The sequence below is a fragment of the Hypanus sabinus genome, unplaced genomic scaffold, assembly GCF_030144855.1.
Source record: "Hypanus sabinus isolate sHypSab1 unplaced genomic scaffold, sHypSab1.hap1 scaffold_202, whole genome shotgun sequence".
Taxonomy (NCBI): Eukaryota; Metazoa; Chordata; class Chondrichthyes; order Myliobatiformes; family Dasyatidae; genus Hypanus; species Hypanus sabinus.
Window position 1 is genome coordinate 130,189 of NW_026780120.1, and position 19,796 is coordinate 149,984.

Consider the following 19,796-nt stretch of genomic DNA (forward strand, 5'->3'; position numbering starts at 1 on the left):
GAGCGGTAGCTGTGTGGAATGAGTTTCCAGTAGCAGTGGTAGAGGCAGGTTCATTTAAAATAAAATTGGATAGGTATATGGACAGGAAAGGAATGGAGGGTTATGGACTGAAAGCAGGTCAATGGGCCTAGGTGAGAGTAAGCTTTCGGCATGAACGAAAAGGGATGAGATGGCCTGTTTCCGTGCTGTAATTGTTATATGGTTCATATATGTTTATCGGTTCTTGTGAATAACTCTGCAATGGATGGTCCCAAGCCCAGCAGTGAAAGGAGGAGGGTTGGCATCGGGCTAACATCCCGTAAAAACCTACAGCTTCATGAACGGTAACAGAAGCTCCAGACATCTCATTCCCGGGAGATGAAGGACACATCCAGAAGAAGGGCTACACCTGATGATAAAGTGAACGACTGACCCAGGATGGGAGACTCTGTTCAGCTGCTCCTGATGGCCGATGCTCCACTGCGGGAGTGGGCTTATATATCTAAAAAATGGATTTAATTTGGCTATTTTTTACATTGATCAAGAGCACACCCTCAGAAAGCAAAGGCTCAGAAAGGTGGCATCCATCATCAAGGATCCTCAAACCCAGGACGTGCTTTCTTCTCATTGCTACCACCATGAGGAGCCTGAAGGCAGACATAATGTTTCAGGAACAGCTTCTTCCCCTCCGCCATCACATTTCTGAATGGCAATGAACCCATAAACATTACGACCTCAATATAACCGGAGACAGTCAGCAAGCACTCACACCACTGCAGCACAACATCACAAGTGTGACATTTAACAGGGTGGCATGCCGAACCTGAAGGGATGTGCTTGTTCTTTCCATAGATAATACGTTTTCTACGGGAGAATCGAAGATAATCGGAAAAAACTGAGTTTGTGTTGTTTTGGTGTTTGCGAACAGTTTTACAAATGGAGGGGCTGCAGTCGCCACCGACACTTCATTTGTTGTGGAACTGGAGAAAATTTAAACAACGTTTTGAGATTTATGTATCGGCGATCGGAGCAGATAAAATCAGGCCTCTCCCTCTTACCCCCTCCCCGTCCCCTCTGCCCCTCTCTTTCTTCCCCACACCTGTCTCCCATCCCTCCCTCCATTTCCTGTCAGCCTCACTCCACCCTCCCCTCACTCACCCCTCACTCCCTCCATTTCCTGTCAGGCTCACTCCACCCTCCCCTCACTCTCACCACTGCTCCCTCCATTTCCTGTCAGACTCACTCCACCCTCCACTCAATCTCACCACTCCTTCCTCCATTTCCTGTCAGCCTCACTCCACTCTCCCCTCACTCTCACCACTGCTCCCTCCATTTCCTGTCAGACTCACTCCACCCTCCACTCAATCTCACCACTGCGCCCCCCATTTCCTGTCAGCCTCACCCTCCCTCACTCCAGTGGATGGGTAGACTCTCTCCCGGGGCTGACACAGCATTGTGGGCCGAAGGGCCTGTGCTGTACTGTACTGTTCTGTGATCAATGATCTCTGTCACAGGTCAGACTGGGCAGTTTCATTCTGACCCCGGTGTGAAGGGGGATACGGGAAAGGTGATCACAGACCACGGGCAGGGCAGCCGACTAGAAAACTCAGCCTGTGGTGTGTGTTGGTGACTCAGGACGTCCCAGAATTTCCCCACAACTACCACACTGCTGTGTCACTGGGGAACGGTGACCTACCTGTACAGAACACAGCGTTACTCCAGGCTGTTTGCCACAGCCGATACACAAAGTAACCGGAGCAGTTCTTCATATTGATCCAAAGTCTCCAGTGACAGGTGGATCCACTAGAAGCGAAGTAGACGGTCCTGCTCACCTCCCCCTCTCCCACGTTGGGATGGGGACCTGGAATGAGATTTATAAACACTGTAAAATGTACCCGGTCCCACAGTACAGCGGGGAATGTGAATCAGGACCCACTGTAAATCAGTGGTTCACAACCCACGGTCCGGTCCGGCCTCAGTCAGCACTGAGCTGCTGCCCTCTCCCTCTCCACCCCACCCTCCCCGCAGCAGCACCTTCATCTTCTGAATGAGCCCCCCATGAGGGACCTTGTCAAACGTCTGGGGGATCTCACTGAAACCTATCTGAAGAAATCCGGGTCATCAGTTTGACCCTCCCCAAAAATAACCGAGCCCCACTGATGTAAACTCTGACCCTACCGTTTAACCAGCCTGAGTAGTCCCCGGAGCAGTGATATCGTGGAACGACCGTCTCGGGAATCTTCCATCCTCCAGAACTGAAACAACAATCAGAGAGTCAGTCCCTGATCTGAGGGAGTTTATTCACTCAGAGAGACATGGGAAATTACACTCACCCTGTCCGTACCCTGTCTCTGGTCAATAACCCCCAATCCTGGGAATTCCCTCTCTGTTGTACCTCCCCCTTGTCTCGACCCAGAGAGTGTGGGATCTCCCCTCTCCCTGTATTTACTCCCCATCTCAGTGTAGTCACTGATGATCCCTGTCTCCCTGCATTTCCCATTCACACACCCCTTGTTCCCCTGTTTACATTCCCCTTCTGTGTCCAGTTTCTCAGTGATTATCTCCTCACTTTACCTGTTAAATCTGTACCATCCCACTTCAAGATTTCCATCATCCATCCATTGACCACCGGTACACTCAGTGTTGGAACAATCCGTGCTCCTCCAGGGCTGATCCAGGACGGTGTGGTTTACACACGGATCACCGAGTGTGGAGTCTGTAACTGAGGGACAGAACGGTGTTCAGTGTTAATGTACAGCTCACATCCCCATCCTCTTTCTCTGCCAACCACAACCCCCATCTGCACTTCCACCCTCATCAACCCCTGGGCAACAATATTTATTGTTATTCCTTGAAGAGACGTGAGTTTCAGAGGCTGAGCCAGTGTAGAACTGCCCCTCCAGAGGTTCCCTTGAGAAGGTGGTGGTGGTGGCCTGTCCTTGGCCTGTTGCAATCCTTGATGTGTGGGGACACCCACAATGGTGATCCGGAGTTCCAGGGTTTTGACCCAGTGACACTGAAGGAGCAGCAATGTATTTCCAAGGCATGGCAATATGTAATTTGGAGGGAAAGATCTGGAAACTTCTTCAACCCCCCACTGTCCATAGCCCTCTCTCAACATCACCCCTCCACTCCAGTCCCCTCTCAACACCCCTCCTCCACTCCAGTCCCCTCTCAACACCCCTCCTCCACACCAGCAGCCTCTCAGATTCCCTTCTCCGCTCCATCCCCCACTCAATAGACAATTGACAGATGGTGCAGGAGTAGGCCATTTGGCCCTTCTAGCCAGCACCACCATTCACTGTGATCATGGCTGATCGTACACAATCAGTACCCCGTTCCTGCCCTCTCCCCATATCCCTTGACCCCGCTATCTATAAGAGCTCTATCTAACTCTCTCTTGAAAGCATCCAGAGACTTGGCCTCCACTGCATTCTGGGGCAGAGCATTCCACATATCCACCACTCTCTGGGTGAATAAGTTTTTCCGCATCTCTTTTCTAAATGGCCTAACCATTTCATCATCCCGCCTCTACTCCAATCCCCTCTCAGCATCCTCCCTCCACTCCAGTCCCCTCTTAACATCCCCCTCCACGCCAATCCCCTCTCAGCATCCCTCCTGCACTCTCGTCCACACTCAACATCCCTTCTCCACTGGAATCCCCTCTCAGCATCCCTCCTCCACTCCAGTCCCCTCTTAACATGCCCCTCCACTCCAGTCCCCTCTAATCATCCCTCTTCCACTCCAATCCCCTCTCAGCATCCCTCCTGCGCTCTAGTCCCTTCTTAACATGCCCCTCCACTCCAGTCCCCTCTCAGCATACCTCCTTCAGTCGAGTCCCCTCTCAGCATTCCCCCTCCACTCCAGTCCCCTCAACATCCCTCTTCTACTCCCCTCTCAACTTCCCTCCTCCACTCCAGCCCCCTCTCAGAATCGCCCACTCCACACCATCCCTTCTTAGCATCCTTATTGCACTCCAGCCCCCTCTCAGAATCCCCACCTCTCTATTCCCCTCTCAACATCCCCTCCACTCCACTCAGCATTCCTCCTCCAGTCCATTCCCCTCTCAGCATCCCTCCTCCACTCTACTCCTCTCTCAACATCCCTCCTCCACTCCACTCTCAACTTCCCTCCTCTTCTCCAGTCACCTCTCAGCATCCCTCCTCCACTCTACTCTTCTCTCAACATCCCTCCTCCACTCCACTCTCAACTTCCCTCCTCTTCTCCAGTCCCCTCTCAGCATCCCTCCTCCACTCCACTCCCCTCTCAGCATCCCTCCTCCACTCCACTCCCGTCTCAGCATCCCTCCTCCAGTCCAGTCCCATTTAACATCCCTCCTCCACTCCCATCCCCTCGCATTAGCAACCCTTGAGCACCAGTAATTTTGTTGATTTATTCATCAAAAGGGAGAGAGTTTCAGAGGCTGAGCCAGTGTATAACTGCCCCTCCAGAGGTTTCCTGGAGAAGGTGGTGGTTATAGTGAGCTGCCTTCCTGAACGGTTGCAATCCTTGATGTGTGGGGACACCCACAATGCTGATCCGGAGTTCCAGGATTTTGACCCAGTGACACTGAAGGAGCAGCAATGTATTTCCAAGGCACAGTAGTGCATGGCTGAGACAGAAACTTGCAGAAACTCCCCCACCTGCAATCACCTCGCTTCATCCCACACAACAGACCTTAATCCCATTCCCCAGCTCCGGTCTTCCTCCACTTTCACTTCCCCTGATGCCCCTCCCCAATCTCCTACCTCTCCCCATGGTCTTCCCTCCACCCCAGTCTTTCCCCTCCACTCTTCCCCATTCCCTTCCTCCCCACCGTGGCCTTTACAATGTTTCCCTGCTCCCCATGTGTGTCAGGGCAGACTGGGTTGGGTGGTTCTGCTCACCTCATTATAGAAAGGATGTGGAAGCTTTCGAGAGTGTGCTCAGGCTTTTATCACTGGAGTGAAGGAGGATGAGAGGGGACTCGATAAAGGTGTGAAGGATGGGAAGAGGAATGGATCGAATGAACAGCCAGCTATTTCACCCCCAGGACGGATGTGGCTAATACCAGGGGTCAAAATTTTCAAAGCTAAATTTTTTTCTTTATTTTTTTCTTACACACAGAGAGTGGTGGGTGCATGGACGTCCTGCCAGGGTTGGTGGTAGATTAAGATATTATCCACACGGGTTCAGGAGCCTGATGGTTTGAAGGGTCGTGTGGGAGCTACGGCTCCTGTACCTCCTTCCCGATGGCAGCAGTGAGAAGACAGCATGGACTGGATGGTGCGGTCTTTGATGATGGATGCTGCTTGTAGATGTGTTTAATGGTGGGGAGGGCTTTTCCTGTGATGGACTGGGCTGCATCCACTACTGTTCTGATCTTGGGCATTGGTGTTTCCATACCAGGCTGTCATGCAACCAGTCAGAAATACTCTCCACCACACATCTATAGACGTTGGTCAAAGCTTTAGGTGACAGATTGAATCTGTGCAAACTTCTCAGAAAGTAGAGGAGCTGCAATGCCTTCTTTGTAATGACACTTACATACTGGTCCCAGGACAGATCCTCTTATCGTACAAGATGTCTGTTCAAGAGTCTGATGACAGTGGGGGTAGAAGCTGTCCTTCAGCCTGGTGGTATGTGCTTTCAGACTTCTGTATCTGACCCATGATTCCACTCTGTCCCTAAAACCATTCCTACGAACTGATAACAAGGCCTATATCTGAGGCAAGATCTTGACACAGATCGCAGTAGGGTGTCATTTTGACCATCTATTCTGCAACATTCCCCAGACACCATCTTGACCATCTATTGTACAACACTCCCCAGACACCATCTTGACCATCTATTCTACAACACTCCCCAGACACCATCTTGACCATCTATTGTACAATACTCCCCAGACACCATCTTGACCATCTATTGTACAACACTCCCCAGACACCATCTTGACCATCGATTGTACAACACTCTCCAGACACCAGATACCATCTTGACCTCTATTGAACAACACTCTCCAGACAGCATATCAGGCACCATCTTGAATTGGTCAGTGGGTGTAAATAACGTGGAACGGGTAGGGTGGTGGTGGGTGGAGAGAAGCTGTCAACATCTCTGAAGATCCATTCTGTGTCCCACACATTGACCCAATCATGAAGAAGGCATGCCAGCAGCTATAACTGATTAGAAGTTTGAGGAGATTTGCTTTGTTACCAAAGACTCGAGTAAACTTCTACAGCTGTGCCTTGGAGAGCATTGTAACTGGTTGTCTCACCATCTGATATGGAGGGGCCACTGCACAGGATCGGTAAAAGCATGGAGTCAAGATGAGGCCACCCTCAAGGTGGAGGAGCAACACCTCATATTCCATCTGGGTACCCTCCAACCTGATGGTATGAATATCGATTTCACTTTCCGGTGAACAAATTTAACTCCACTCCCTCCCTATATTCCCATTCTGATCTTTTACTTCTCACCTGCTTTAAACTTCCCCAGGTCTCCTCCTCTTTCCGTTTCTCCAATGGTATTCACTCTCCTCTCCTATGAGTTACTTTCTTGTCCAGCACTTGACCTTCCCAACCTCCTGACTCCACCTATCACCTCCCAGCTTCTCACGTCACCCTCCCACTCACTTACCCTCCCCCTCGCCTGGCTCCACCTATCACCTCCCAGCTTCTCACGTCACCCTCCCACTCACTTACCCTCCCCTGGCTCCACCTATCACCTCCCAGCTTCTCATTTCACCCACCCATTCACTTACCTTCCCCCTCGATCACTCTGCCACCCACCCCCCTTGGTCTCCTTCTCTCTATCTCTGCATCCCCTCGGACACCACAAACTCACCCTCGCCTCCCTCATTTCTTCACCCCTTGGCCTCCTCCAACATTTCTTTCCCCTCAGCCTCTCCCCTATCTCCTCACTCTCCCTACTTCCCTATCCCCTCAGTCTCTCCCTACCTGCTCCCCTCAGACTTTCCCAACCTCCCCATCCCCTTAGTCTCTGTGCACATCCCCCTTCCCTCGGTCTCCCACAAACCACATCTCCCCTCCATCCTTCCCTACCTACCTCTCCAACTGGTGTCCCCCTACCTCTACCCTTGGTCGCACCCCAACATCCCCTACCCTTCTTCTCTCCTTATGTTCTCCCCACAGTCTCTCCCCACCTTATTCGTGCCTCAGCCTCTCCCTACCACCCTCTCCCCTCAAACATGCTGTACCTCCCTCTCCCCACCTCTACACGTCCTCACTCTGCCTCCCTTCGATTTCTCCTTACCATCATCCCCTCTGGTCATTCCCTTTCTTCCTCTCCTGAGTTGCTCCCTACCTCCCTTTCCACTCACACACCCTACTACCCTCCATTTCTTCCTACCATAGTCAACTCCACCTACCCCTCCCACCTCGGTCTCGCTTTTCCTCCATATCCGCCAAACTCCTACTTCCCTCAATCTCTCCCTTCAGACTCCTCCAACCACTTTCCCTCAGACTCTCCCTACCTCCCTCACCCCTCGGTCACTTCCTACCGTCCTCACCCCTCGGTCTCTGCCTGCTTCTCTATTCGGAATCTCCACACTACCCCCTCCACTCAGTCTCCTCCTAACTTCATCTCCCCTTGGTCACTCTCCATCTGCCTCCCTCCATTGGTCTCCCTCTGCCACCCTTTCCCTCAGTCTCTCCCTACCCTCTCCTTCCTCAGTCCCCCCAACCTTCCCCTCAACTCGATCTCTGCATACATCCCTCTCCGCTTGGTCTCTCTCTCCCTCCAACTCCTCTCTGTCTTTCCCTTATTCACACAACCCTCAGGCTCTCCACTTGGCTTCTCCCTACCTCCCTCAGCACAGTCTCTACCTCCTTCACCCCTTGATCTCACCCTAACTCACTACTCCCTTGCTGTTCCCTCACACTCTCTCCCCTTGGTGCCTCCCTCCCTCCCCAAGGTCTCACCCTTCGGATACTCCCTACCTCCATCTGTCCTCGGTCCATCCTTACCTCGTACTCCCCTTGAATTCTCCCTTTCTCCCTCTCCACACGGGGTCTCCCTCCCTCTTAACTCATACTCTTCTTATGGACATAAGAACCACTCCATCTCTTCCTCCCTCGCAATCTCTCCCCTTGGTCCCTCCCTTATGCTCTCTCAGCATGGGGTCTATCTCCCCTCCTCTCCCTTCCTGAGTACCTCTCCCCTCCGAGTCTCCTTTACCACCCCCCACCTCGGTCCCCCACATCTCTCCCCTCCTCTCGATCCTCTCCAGACTCTCCCCACTCCCCTCAGTCCTCCCCTGCCTCTCCCTCTCCCCTCGGACCGTCCCTGCCTCACCCTCTCCCCTCGGACAGTCCCTGCCTCGCCCTCTCCCCTCGGACCGACCCTACCTCGCCCTCTCCCCTCGGACAGTCCCTGCCTCACCCTCTCCCCTCGGACAGTCCCTGCCTCACCCTCTCCCCTCGGACCGTCCCGGCATCACCCTCTCCCCTCGGACCGTCCCTGCCTCGCCCTCTCCCCTCGGACCGTCCCTGCCTCGCCCTCTCCCCTCGGACAGTCCCTGCCTCGCCCTCTCCCCTCGGACAGTCCCTGCCTCGCCCTCTCCCCTCGGACAGTCCCTGCCTCTCCCTCTCCCCTCGGACCGACCATGCCTCGCCCTCTCCCCTCGGACCGTCCCTGCCTCGCCCTCTCCCCAAGGATCGTCCCTGCCTCGCCCTCTCCCCAAGGATCGTCCCTGCCTCGCCCTCTCCCTTCGGACAGTCCCTGCCTCGCCCTCTCACCTCGGACTGTCCCTGCCTCGCCCTCTCCCCTCGGACAGTCCCTGCCTCGCCCTCTCCCCTCGGACCGTCCCTGCCTCACCCTCTCCCCTCGGACCGTCCCTGCCTCACCCTCTCCCCTCGGACAGTCCCTGCCACACCCTCTCCCCTCGGACCGTCCCTGCCTCACCCTCTCCCCTCGGACAGTCCCTGGATCACCCTCTCCCCTCGGACAGTCCCTGCCTCACCCTCTCCCCTCGGACAGTCCCTGCCACACCCTCTCCCCTCGGACCGTCCCTGCCTCACCCTCTCCCCTCGGACCGTCCCTGCCTCACCCTCTCCCCTCGGACCGTCCCTGCCTCACCCTCTCCCCTCGGACAGTCACTGCCTCACCCTCTCCCCTCGGACAGTCTCTGCCTCACCCTCTCCCCTCGGACCGTCCCTGCCTCACCTTCTCCCCTCGGACAGTCCCTGGATCACCCTCTCCCCTCGGACCGTCCCTGCCTCACCCTCTCCCCTCGGACCGTCCCTGCCTCACCCTCTCCCCTCGGACCGTCCCTGCCTCACCCTCTCCCCTCGGACAGTCCCTGGATCACCCTCTCCCCTCGGACAGTCCCTGCCTCACCCTCTCCCCTCGGACAGTCCCTGCCTCACCCTCTCCCCTCGGACCGTCCCTGCCTCACGCTCTCCCCTCGGACCGTCCCTGCCTCACCCTCTCCCCTCGGACCGTCCCTGCGTCACCCTCTCCCCTCGGACCGTCCCTGCCTCACCCTCCCCCCTCGGACCGTCCCTGCCTCACCCTCTCCCCTCGGACCGTCCCTGCCTCACCCTCTCCCCTCTGACAGTCCCTGCCTCACCCTCTCCCCTCGGACCGTCCCTGCCTCACCCTCTCCCCTCGGACAGTCCCTGCCTCACCCTCTCCCCTCGGACAGACCCTGCCTCACCCTCTCCCCTCGGACAGTCCCTGCCTCACCCTCCCCCCTCGGACCGTCCCTGCCTCACCCTCCTCCCTCGGACCGTCCCTGCCTCACCCTCCCCCCTCGGACAGTCCCTGCCTCACCCTCTCCCCTCGGACCCTCCCTGCCTCACCCTCTCCCCTCGGACCGTCCCTGCCTCACCCTCTCCCCTCGGACCGTCCCTGCCTCACCCTCTCCCCTCGGACCGTCCCTGCCTCACCCTCTCCCCTCGGACAGTCCCTGCCTCACCCTCCCCCCTCGGACTGTCACTGCCTCACCCTCCCCCCTCGGACTGTCCCTGCCTCACTCTCCCCCCTCGGACAGTCCCTGCCTCACCCTCCCCCCTCGGACCGTCCCTGCCTCACCTTCTCCCCTCGGACCGTCCCTGCCTCGCCCTCTCCCCTCGGACCGTCCCTGCCTCGCCCTCTCCCCTCGGACCGTCCCTGCCTCGCCCTCTCCCCTCGGACAGTCCCTGCCTCGCCCTCTCCCCTCGGACCGTCCCTGCCTCGCCCTCTCCCCTCGGACAGTCCCTGCCTCGCCCTCTCCCCTCGGACAGTCCCTGCCTCGCCCTCTCCCCTCGGACCGTCCCTGCCTCGCCCTCTCCCCTCGGACCGTCCCTGCCTCGCCCTCTCCCCTCGGACCGTCCCTGCCTCACCCTCTCCCCTCGGACCGTCCCTGCCTCACCCTCTCCCCTCGGACAGTCCCTGCCTCACCCTCCCCCCTCGGACTGTCACTGCCTCACCCTCCCCCCTCGGACTGTCCCTGCCTCACTCTCCCCCCTCGGACAGTCCCTGCCTCACCCTCCCCCCTCGGACCGTCCCTGCCTCACCTTCTCCCCTCGGACCGTCCCTGCCTCGCCCTCTCCCCTCGGACCGTCCCTGCCTCGCCCTCTCCCCTCGGACCGTCCCTGCCTCGCCCTCTCCCCTCGGACAGTCCCTGCCTCGCCCTCTCCCCTCGGACCGTCCCTGCCTCGCCCTCCCCCCTCGGACCGTCACTGCCTCACCCTCCCCCCTCGGACTGTCCCTGCCTCACTCTCCCCCCTCGGACAGTCCCTGCCTCACCCTCCCCCCTCGGACCGTCCCTGCCTCACCTTCTCCCCTCGGACCGTCCCTGCCTCGCCCTCTCCCCTCGGACCGTCCCTGCCTCGCCCTCTCCCCTCGGACCGTCCCTGCCTCGCCCTCTCCCCTCGGACAGTCCCTGCCTCGCCCTCTCCCCTCGAACCGTCCCTGCCTCGCCCTCTCCCCTCGGACAGTCCCTGCCTCGCCCTCTCCCCTCGGACAGTCCCTGCCTCGCCCTCTCCCCTCGGACCGTCCCTGCCTCGCCCTCTCCCCTCGGACCGTCCCTGCCTCGCCCTCTCCCCTCGGACTGTCACTGCCTCACCCTCCCCCCTCGGACTGTCCCTGCCTCACTCTCCCCCCTCGGACAGTCCCTGCCTCACCCTCCCCCCTCGGACCGTCCCTGCCTCACCTTCTCCCCTCGGACCGTCCCTGCCTCGCCCTCTCCCCTCGGACCGTCCCTGCCTCGCCCTCTCCCCTCGGACAGTCCCTGCCTCGCCCTCTCCCCTCGGACCGTCCCTGCCTCGCCCTCTCCCCTCGGACAGTCCCTGCCTCGCCCTCTCCCCTCGGACAGTCCCTGCCTCGCCCTCTCCCCTCGGACCGTCCCTGCCTCGCCCTCTCCCCTCGGACCGTCCCTGCCTCGCCCTCTCCCCTCGGACCGTCCCTGCCTCACCCTCTCCCCTCGGACCGTCCCTGCCTCACCCTCTCCCCTCGGACAGTCCCTGCCTCACCCTCCCCCCTCGGACTGTCACTGCCTCACCCTCCCCCCTCGGACTGTCCCTGCCTCACTCTCCCCCCTCGGACAGTCCCTGCCTCACCCTCCCCCCTCGGACCGTCCCTGCCTCACCTTCTCCCCTCGGACCGTCCCTGCCTCACCCTCTCCCCTCGGACCGTCCCTGCCTCGCCCTCTCCCCTCGGACCGTCCCTGCCTCGCCCTCTCCCCTCGGACAGTCCCTGCCTCGCCCTCTCCCCTCGGACCGTCCCTGCCTCGCCCTCTCCCCTCGGACAGTCCCTGCCTCGCCCTCTCCCCTCGGACAGTCCCTGCCTCGCCCTCTCCCCTCGGACCGTCCCTGCCTCGCCCTCTCCCCTCGGACCGTCCCTGCCTCGCCCTCTCCCCTCGGACCGTCCCTGCCTCGCCCTCTCCCCTCGGACCGTCCCTGCCTCGCCCTCTCCCCTCGGACCGTCCCTGCCTCGCCCTCTCCCCTCGGACCGTCCCTGCCTCGCCCTCTCCCCACGGATCGTCCATGCCTCGCCCTCTCCCTTCGGACAGTCCCTGCCTCGCCCTCTCACCTCGGACCGTCTCTGCCTCGCCCTCTCCCCTCGGACAGTCCCTGCCTCGCCCTCTCCCCTCGGACCGTCCCTGACTCACCCTCTCCCCTCGGACAGTCCCTGCCTCACCCTCTCCCCTCGGACAGTCACTGCCTCACCCTCTCCCCTCGGACAGTCCCTGCCACACCCTCTCCCCTCGGACCGTCCCTGCCTCACCTTCTCCCCTCGGACAGTCCCTGGATCACCCTCTCCCCTCGGACCGTCCCTGCCTCACCCTCTCCCCTCGGACCGTCCCTGCCTCACGCTCTCCCCTCGGACCGTCCCTGCCTCTCCCTCTCCCCTCGGACAGTCCCTGCCTCACCCTCTCCCCTCGGACCGGCCCTGCCTCACCCTCCCCCCTCGGACCGTCCCTGCCTCACCCTCTCCCCTCGGACCGTCCCTGCCTCACCTTCTCCCCTCGGACAGTCCCTGGATCACCCTCTCCCCTCGGACCGTCCCTGCCTCACCCTCTCCCCTCGGACCGTCCCTGCCTCACGCTCTCCCCTCGGACCGTCCCTGCCTCACCCTCTCCCCTCGGACAGTCCCTGCCTCACCCTCACCCCTCGGACCGGCCCTGCCTCACCCTCCCCCCTCGGACCGTCCCTGCCTCACCCTCTCCCCTCGGACCGTCCTTGCCTCACCCTCTCCCCTCTGACAGTCCCTGCCTCACCCTCTCCCCTCGGACCGTCCCTGCCTCACCCTCTCCCCTCGGACAGTCCCTGCCTCACCCTCTCCCCTCGGACAGACCCTGCCTCACCCTCTCCCCTCGGACAGTCCCTGCCTCACCCTCCCCCCTCGGACCGTCCCTGCCTCACCCTCCCCCCTCGGACAGTCCCTGCCTCACCCTCTCCCCTCGGACAGTCCCTGCCTCACCCTCTCCCCTCGGACCGTCCCTGCCTCACCCTCTCCCCTCGGACAGTCCCTGCCTCACCCTCCCCCCTCGGACCGTCACTGCCTCACCCTCCCCCCTCGGACCGTCCCTGCCTCACCCTCCCCCCTCGGACCGTCCCTGCCTCACCCTCCCCACCAGGACAGTCCCTGCCTCACCTTCTCCCCTCGGACCGTCCCTGCCTCACCCTCTCCCCTCGGACCGTCCCTGCCTCACCCTCTCCCCTCGGACAGTCCCTGCCTCACCCTCTCCCCTCGGACAGTCCCTGCCTCACCCTCTCCCCTCGGACCGTCCCGGCCTCACCCTCTCCCCTCGGACCGTCCCTGCCTCACCCTCTCCCCTCGGACAGTCCCTGCCTCACCCTCTCCCCTCGGACAGTCACTGCCTCACCCTCTCCCCTCGGACCGTCCCTGCCTCACCCTCTCCCCTCGGACAGTCCCTGCCTCACCCTCTCCCCTCGGACAGTCCCTGCCTCACCCTCTCCCCTCGGACCGTCCCGGCCTCACCCTCTCCCCTCGGACCGTCCCTGCCTCACCCTCTCCCCTCGGACCGTCCCTGCCTCACCCTCTCCCCTCGGACAGTCCCTGCCTCACCCTCTCCCCTCGGACAGTCACTGCCTCACCCTCTCCCCTCGGACCGTCCCTGCCTCACCCTCTCCCCTCGGACAGTCCCTGCCTCACCCTCTCCCCTCGGACAGTCCCTGCCTCACCCTCTCCCCTCGGACCGTCCCGGCCTCACCCTCTCCCCTCGGACCGTCCCTGCCTCACCCTCTCCCCTCGGACAGTCCCTGCCTCACCCTCTCCCTTCGGACAGTCCCTGCCACACCCTCTCCCCTCGGACAGTCACTGCCTCACCCTCTCCCCTCGGACCGTCCCTGCCTCACACTCTCCCCTCGGACCGTCCCTGCCTCACCCTCTCCCCTCGGACCGTCCCTGCCTCACCCTCTCCCCTCTGACCGACCCTGCCTCACCCTCTCCCCTCGGACAGTCCCTGCCTCACCCTCTCCCCTCGGACAGTCACTGCCTCACCCTCTCCCCTCGGACCGTCCCTGCCTCACCCTCTCCCCTCGGACAGTCCCTGCCTCACCCTCTCCCCTCGGACAGTCCCTGCCTCACCCTCTCCCCTCGGACCGTCCCTGTCTCACCGTCTCCCCTCGGACCGTCCCTGCCTCATCCTCTCCCTTCGGACCGTCCCTGACTCACCCTCTCCCCTCGGACAGTCACTGCCTCACCCTCTCCCCTCGGACCGTCCCTGCCTCACCCTCTCCCCTCGGACCGTCCCTGCCTCACCCTCTCCCCTCGGACAGTCCGTGGATCACCCTCTCCCCTCGGACCGTCCCTGCCTCACCCTGTCCCCTCGGACCGTCCCTGCCTCACCCTCTCCACTCGGACCGTCCCTGCCTCACCCTCTCCCCTCGGACCGTCCCTGCCTCACCCTCTCCCCTCGGACAGTCCTTGGATCACCCTCTCCCCTCGGACAGTCCCTGCCTCACCCTCTCCCCTCGGACAGTCCCTGGATCACCCTCTCCCCTCGGACAGTCTCTGCCTCACCCTCTCCCCTCGGACAGTCCCTGCCTCACCCTCTCCCCTCGGACCGTCCCTGCCTCACGCTCTCCCCTCGGACCGTCCCTGCCTCACCCTCTCCCCTCGGACAGTCCCTGCCTCACCCTCTCCCCTCGGACCGTCCCTGCCTCACCCTCCCCCCTCGGACCGTCCCTGCCTCACCATCTCCCCTCGGACCGTCCCTGCCTCACCCTCTCCCCTCTGACAGTCCCTGCCTCACCCTCTCCCCTCGGACCGTCCCTGCCTCACCCTCCTCCCTCGGACCGTCCCTGACTCACCCTCCCCCCTCGGACAGTCCCTGCCTCACACTCTCCCCTCGGACCGTCCCTGCCTCACCCTCTCCCCTCGGACAGTCCCTGCCTCACCCTCCCCCCTCGGACCGTCCCTGCCTCACCCTCCCCCCTCGGACCGTCCCTGCCTCACCCTCCCCCCTCGGACAGTCCCTGCCTCACCCTCCCCCCTCGGACAGTCCCTGCCTCACGCTCTCCCCTCGGACCGTCCCTGCCTCACCCTCTCCCCTCGGACCGTCCCTGCCTCACCCTCTCCCCTCGGACCGTCCCTGCCTCACCCTCTCCCCTCGGACCGTCCCTGCCTCACCTTCTCCCCTCGGACCGTCCCTGCCTCACACTCTCCCCTCGGACAGTCCCTGCCTCACCCTCTCCCCTCGGACAGTCCCTGCCTCACCCTGTCCCCTCGGACCGTCCCTGCCTCACCCTCTCCCCTCGGACCGTCCCTGCCTCACCCTCTCCCCTCGGACAGTCCCTGCCTCACCCTCTCCCCTCGGACAGTCACTGCCTCGCCCTCTCCCCTCGGACCGTCCCTGCCTCGCCCTCTCCCCTCGGACCGTCCCTGCCTCGCCCTCTCCCCTCGGACCGTCCCTGCCTCACCCTCCCCCCTCGGACCGTCCCTGCCTCACCCTCTCCCCTCGGACCGTCCCTGCCTCACCTTCTCCCCTCGGACCGTCCCTGCCTCACACTCTCCCCTCGGACAGTCCCTGCCTCGCCCTCTCCCCTCGGACCGTCCCTGCCTCACCCTCCCCCCTCGGACCGTCCCTGCCTCACCCTCTCCCCTCGGACCGTCCCTGCCTCACCCTCTCCCCTCGGACCGTCCCTGCCTCACGCTCTCCCCTCGGACCGTCCCTGCCTCACCCTCTCCCCTCGGACAGTCCCTGGATCACCCTCTCCCCTCGGACAGTCTCTGCCTCACCCTCTCCCCTCGGACAGTCCCTGCCTCACCCTCTCCCCTCGGACCGTCCCTGCCTCACGCTCTCCCCTCGGACCGTCCCTGCCTCACCCTCTCCCCTCGGACAGTCCCTGCCTCACCCTCTCCCCTCGGACCGTCCCTGCCTCACCCTCCCCCCTCGGACCGTCCCTGCCTCACCCTCTCCCCTCGGACCGTCCCTGCCTCACCCTCTCCCCTCTGACAGTCCCTGCCTCACCCTCTCCCCTCGGACCGTCCCTGCCTCACCCTCCTCCCTCGGACCGTCCCTGACTCACCCTCCCCCCTCGGACAGTCCCTGCCTCACCCTCTCCCCTCGGACCGTCCCTGCCTCACCCTCTCCCCTCGGACAGTCCCTGCCTCACCCTCCCCCCTCGGACCATCCCTGCCTCACCCTCCCCCCTCGGACCGTCCCTGCCTCACCCTCCCCCCTCGGACAGTCCCTGCCTCACCCTCCCCCCTCGGACAGTCCCTGCCTCACGCTCTCCCCTCGGACCGTCCCTGCCTCACCCTCTCCCCTCGGACCGTCCCTGCCTCACCCTCTCCCCTCGGACCGTCCCTGCCTCACCCTCTCCCCTCGGACCGTCCCTGCCTCACCTTCTCCCCTCGGACCGTCCCTGCCTCACACTCTCCCCTCGGACCGTCCCTGCCTCACCCTCTCCCCTCGGACCGTCCCTGCCTCACCCTCTCCCCTCGGACCGTCCCTGCCTCACCCTCTCCCCTCGGACAGTCCCTGCCTCACCCTCTCCCCTCGGACAGTCCCTGCCTCACCCTGTCCCCTCGGACCGTCCCTGCCTCACCCTCTCCCCTCGGACCGTCCCTGCCTCACCCTCTCCCCTCGGACAGTCCCTGCCTCGCCCTCTCCCCTCGGACAGTCACTGCCTCGCCCTCTCCCCTCGGACCGTCCCTGCCTCGCCCTCTCCCCTCGGACCGTCCCTGCCTCGCCCTCTCCCCTCGGACCGTCCCTGCCTCGCCCTCTCCCCTCGGACAGTCCCTGCCTCACCCTCTCCCCTCGGACCGTCCCGGCCTCACCCTCTCCCCTCGGACCGTCCCTGCCTCACCCTCTCCCCTCGGACAGTCCCTGCCTCACCCTCTCCCCTCGGACAGTCCCTGCCTCACCCTCTCCCCTCGGACAGTCACTGCCTCACCCTCTCCCCTCGGACCGTCCCTGCCTCACCCTCTCCCCTCGGACCGTCCCTGCCTCACCCTCTCCCCTCTGACCGTCCCTGCCTCACCCTCTCCCCTCGGACAGTCCCTGCCTCACCCTCTCCCCTCGGACAGTCACTGCCTCACCCTCTCCCCTCGGACAGTCACTGCCTCACCCTCTCCCCTCGGACCGTCCCTGCCTCACCCTCTCCCCTCGGACAGTCCCTGCCTCACCCTCTCCCCTCGGACAGTCCCTGCCTCACCCTCTCCCCTCGGACCGTCCCTGCCTCACCCTCTCCCCTCGGACCGTCCCTGTCTCACCCTCTCCCCTCGGACCGTCCCTGCCTCATCCTCTCCCTTCGGACCGTCCCTGACTCACCCTCTCCCCTCGGACAGTCCCTGCCTCACCCTCTCCCCTCGGACCGTCCCTGCCTCACCCTCTCCCCTTGGACTGTCCCTGCCTCACCCTCTCCCCTCGGACAGTCCCTGCCTCACCCTCTCCCCTCGGACCGTCCCTGTCTCACCCTCTCCCCTCGGACAGTCCCTGCCTCACCCTCTCCCCTCGGATCGTCCCTGCCTCACCCTCTCCCCTCGGACAGTCCCTGCCTCTCCCTCTCCCCTCGGACCGTCCCTGCCTCACCCTCTCCCCTCGGACCGTCCCTGCCTCACCCTCTCCCCTCGGACAGTCACTGCCTCACCCTCTCCCCTCGGACCGTCCCTGCCTCACCCTCTCCCCTCTGACCGTCCCTGCCTCACCCTCTCCCCTCGGACAGTCCCTGCCTCACCCTCTCCCCTCGGACCGTCCCTGCCTCACCCTCTCCCCTCGGACCGTCCCTGCCTCACCCTCTCCCCTCGGACAGTCCCTGCCTCACCCTCTCCCCTCGGACAGTCCCTGCCTCACCCTGTCCCCTCGGACCGTCCCTGCCTCACCCTCTCCCCTCGGACCGTCCCTGCCTCACCCTCTCCCCTCGGACAGTCCCTGCCTCGCCCTCTCCCCTCGGACAGTCACTGCCTCGCCCTCTCCCCTCGGACCGTCCCTGCCTCGCCCTCTCCCCTCGGACCGTCCCTGCCTCGCCCTCTCCCCTCGGACCGTCCCTGCCTCGCCCTCTCCCCTCGGACAGTCCCTGCCTCACCCTCTCCCCTCGGACCGTCCCGGCCTCACCCTCTCCCCTCGGACCGTCCCTGCCTCACCCTCTCCCCTCGGACAGTCCCTGCCTCACCCTCTCCCCTCGGACAGTCCCTGCCTCACCCTCTCCCCTCGGACAGTCACTGCCTCACCCTCTCCCCTCGGACCGTCCCTGCCTCACCCTCTCCCCTCGGACCGTCCCTGCCTCACCCTCTCCCCTCTGACCGTCCCTGCCTCACCCTCTCCCCTCGGACAGTCCCTGCCTCACCCTCTCCCCTCGGACAGTCACTGCCTCACCCTCTCCCCTCGGACAGTCACTGCCTCACCCTCTCCCCTCGGACCGTCCCTGCCTCACCCTCTCCCCTCGGACAGTCCCTGCCTCACCCTCTCCCCTCGGACAGTCCCTGCCTCACCCTCTCCCCTCGGACCGTCCCTGCCTCACCCTCTCCCCTCGGACCGTCCCTGCCTCATCCTCTCCCTTCGGACCGTCCCTGACTCACCCTCTCCCCTCGGACAGTCCCTGCCTCACCCTCTCCCCTCGGACCGTCCCTGCCTCACCCTCTCCCCTTGGACTGTCCCTGCCTCACCCTCTCCCCTCGGACAGTCCCTGCCTCACCCTCTCCCCTCGGACCGTCCCTGTCTCACCCTCTCCCCTCGGACAGTCCCTGCCTCACCCTCTCCCCTCGGATCGTCCCTGCCTCACCCTCTCCCCTCGGACAGTCCCTGCCTCTCCCTCTCCCCTCGGACCGTCCCTGCCTCACCCTCTCCCCTCGGACCGTCCCTGCCTCACCCTCTCCCCTCGGACAGTCACTGCCTCACCCTCTCCCCTCGGACCGTCCCTGCCTCACCCTCTCCCCTCTGACCGTCCCTGCCTCACCCTCTCCCCTCGGACAGTCCCTGCCTCACCCTCTCCCCTCGGACAGTCACTGCCTCACCCTCTCCCCTCGGACAGTCCCTGCCTCACCCTCTCCCCTCGGACCGCCCCTGCCTCACCCTCTCCCCTCGGACTGTCCCTGCCTCACCCTCTCCCCTCGGACAGTCCCTGCCTCACCCTCTCCCCTCGGACCGTCCCTGTCTCACCCTCTCCCCTCGGACAGTCCCTGCCTCACCCTCTCCCCTCGGATCGTCCCTGCCTCACTCTCTCCCCTCGGACAGTCCCTGCCTCTCCCTCTCCCTCGGACCGTCCCTGCCTCACCCGCTCCCCTCAGACAGTCCCTGCCTCACCCTCCCCCCTTGGACCGTCCCTGCCTCACCGTCTCCGCTTGGCCGTCTCTACCTCTCCATCTCCCCTCGGTCCATCACCACCTCCCTCTCCCCTTTGGACTCTCACCAACTGCCTCTCTGCCCGGTCTCTTGGCACCTCCCTCTCCCCCTGCTCTCTCCCTACATCCCTTTCCCCTCAGACTCTGACTACCTCACACTCTCCCCTCACTCTCACTAATTCCCTCTCCCCTCAGATCACTGGACCCGAAGTGCTCCCCACCACACACCTCAGTCACCTGACCTGACCTATCTCATTCCCGAACAGGAGATGAAACACTGCCCCTTCTCTAGTTGGTACCTCTATGTATTGCTGCAAAAAACTATCCTGCACACATTTTACAAACTCCCAACCATCCAGCCCTTTGGCAGAATGGGCTTCCCAGTTTATGTGCGGAAAATTAAAATTTCCCACAATCACAACCTTGTTCTTACTACTGTTACGTACCCCTTAACTGGGTCACTTACCAGCAAAGATAGAGAGGTCCGTTGAAGTCTGATGGTACTATTTTTAACAGTATTTATTGATAAAAATACACAAAATAATATCAATGCAAACATACAGATAATATACGTCATCAAT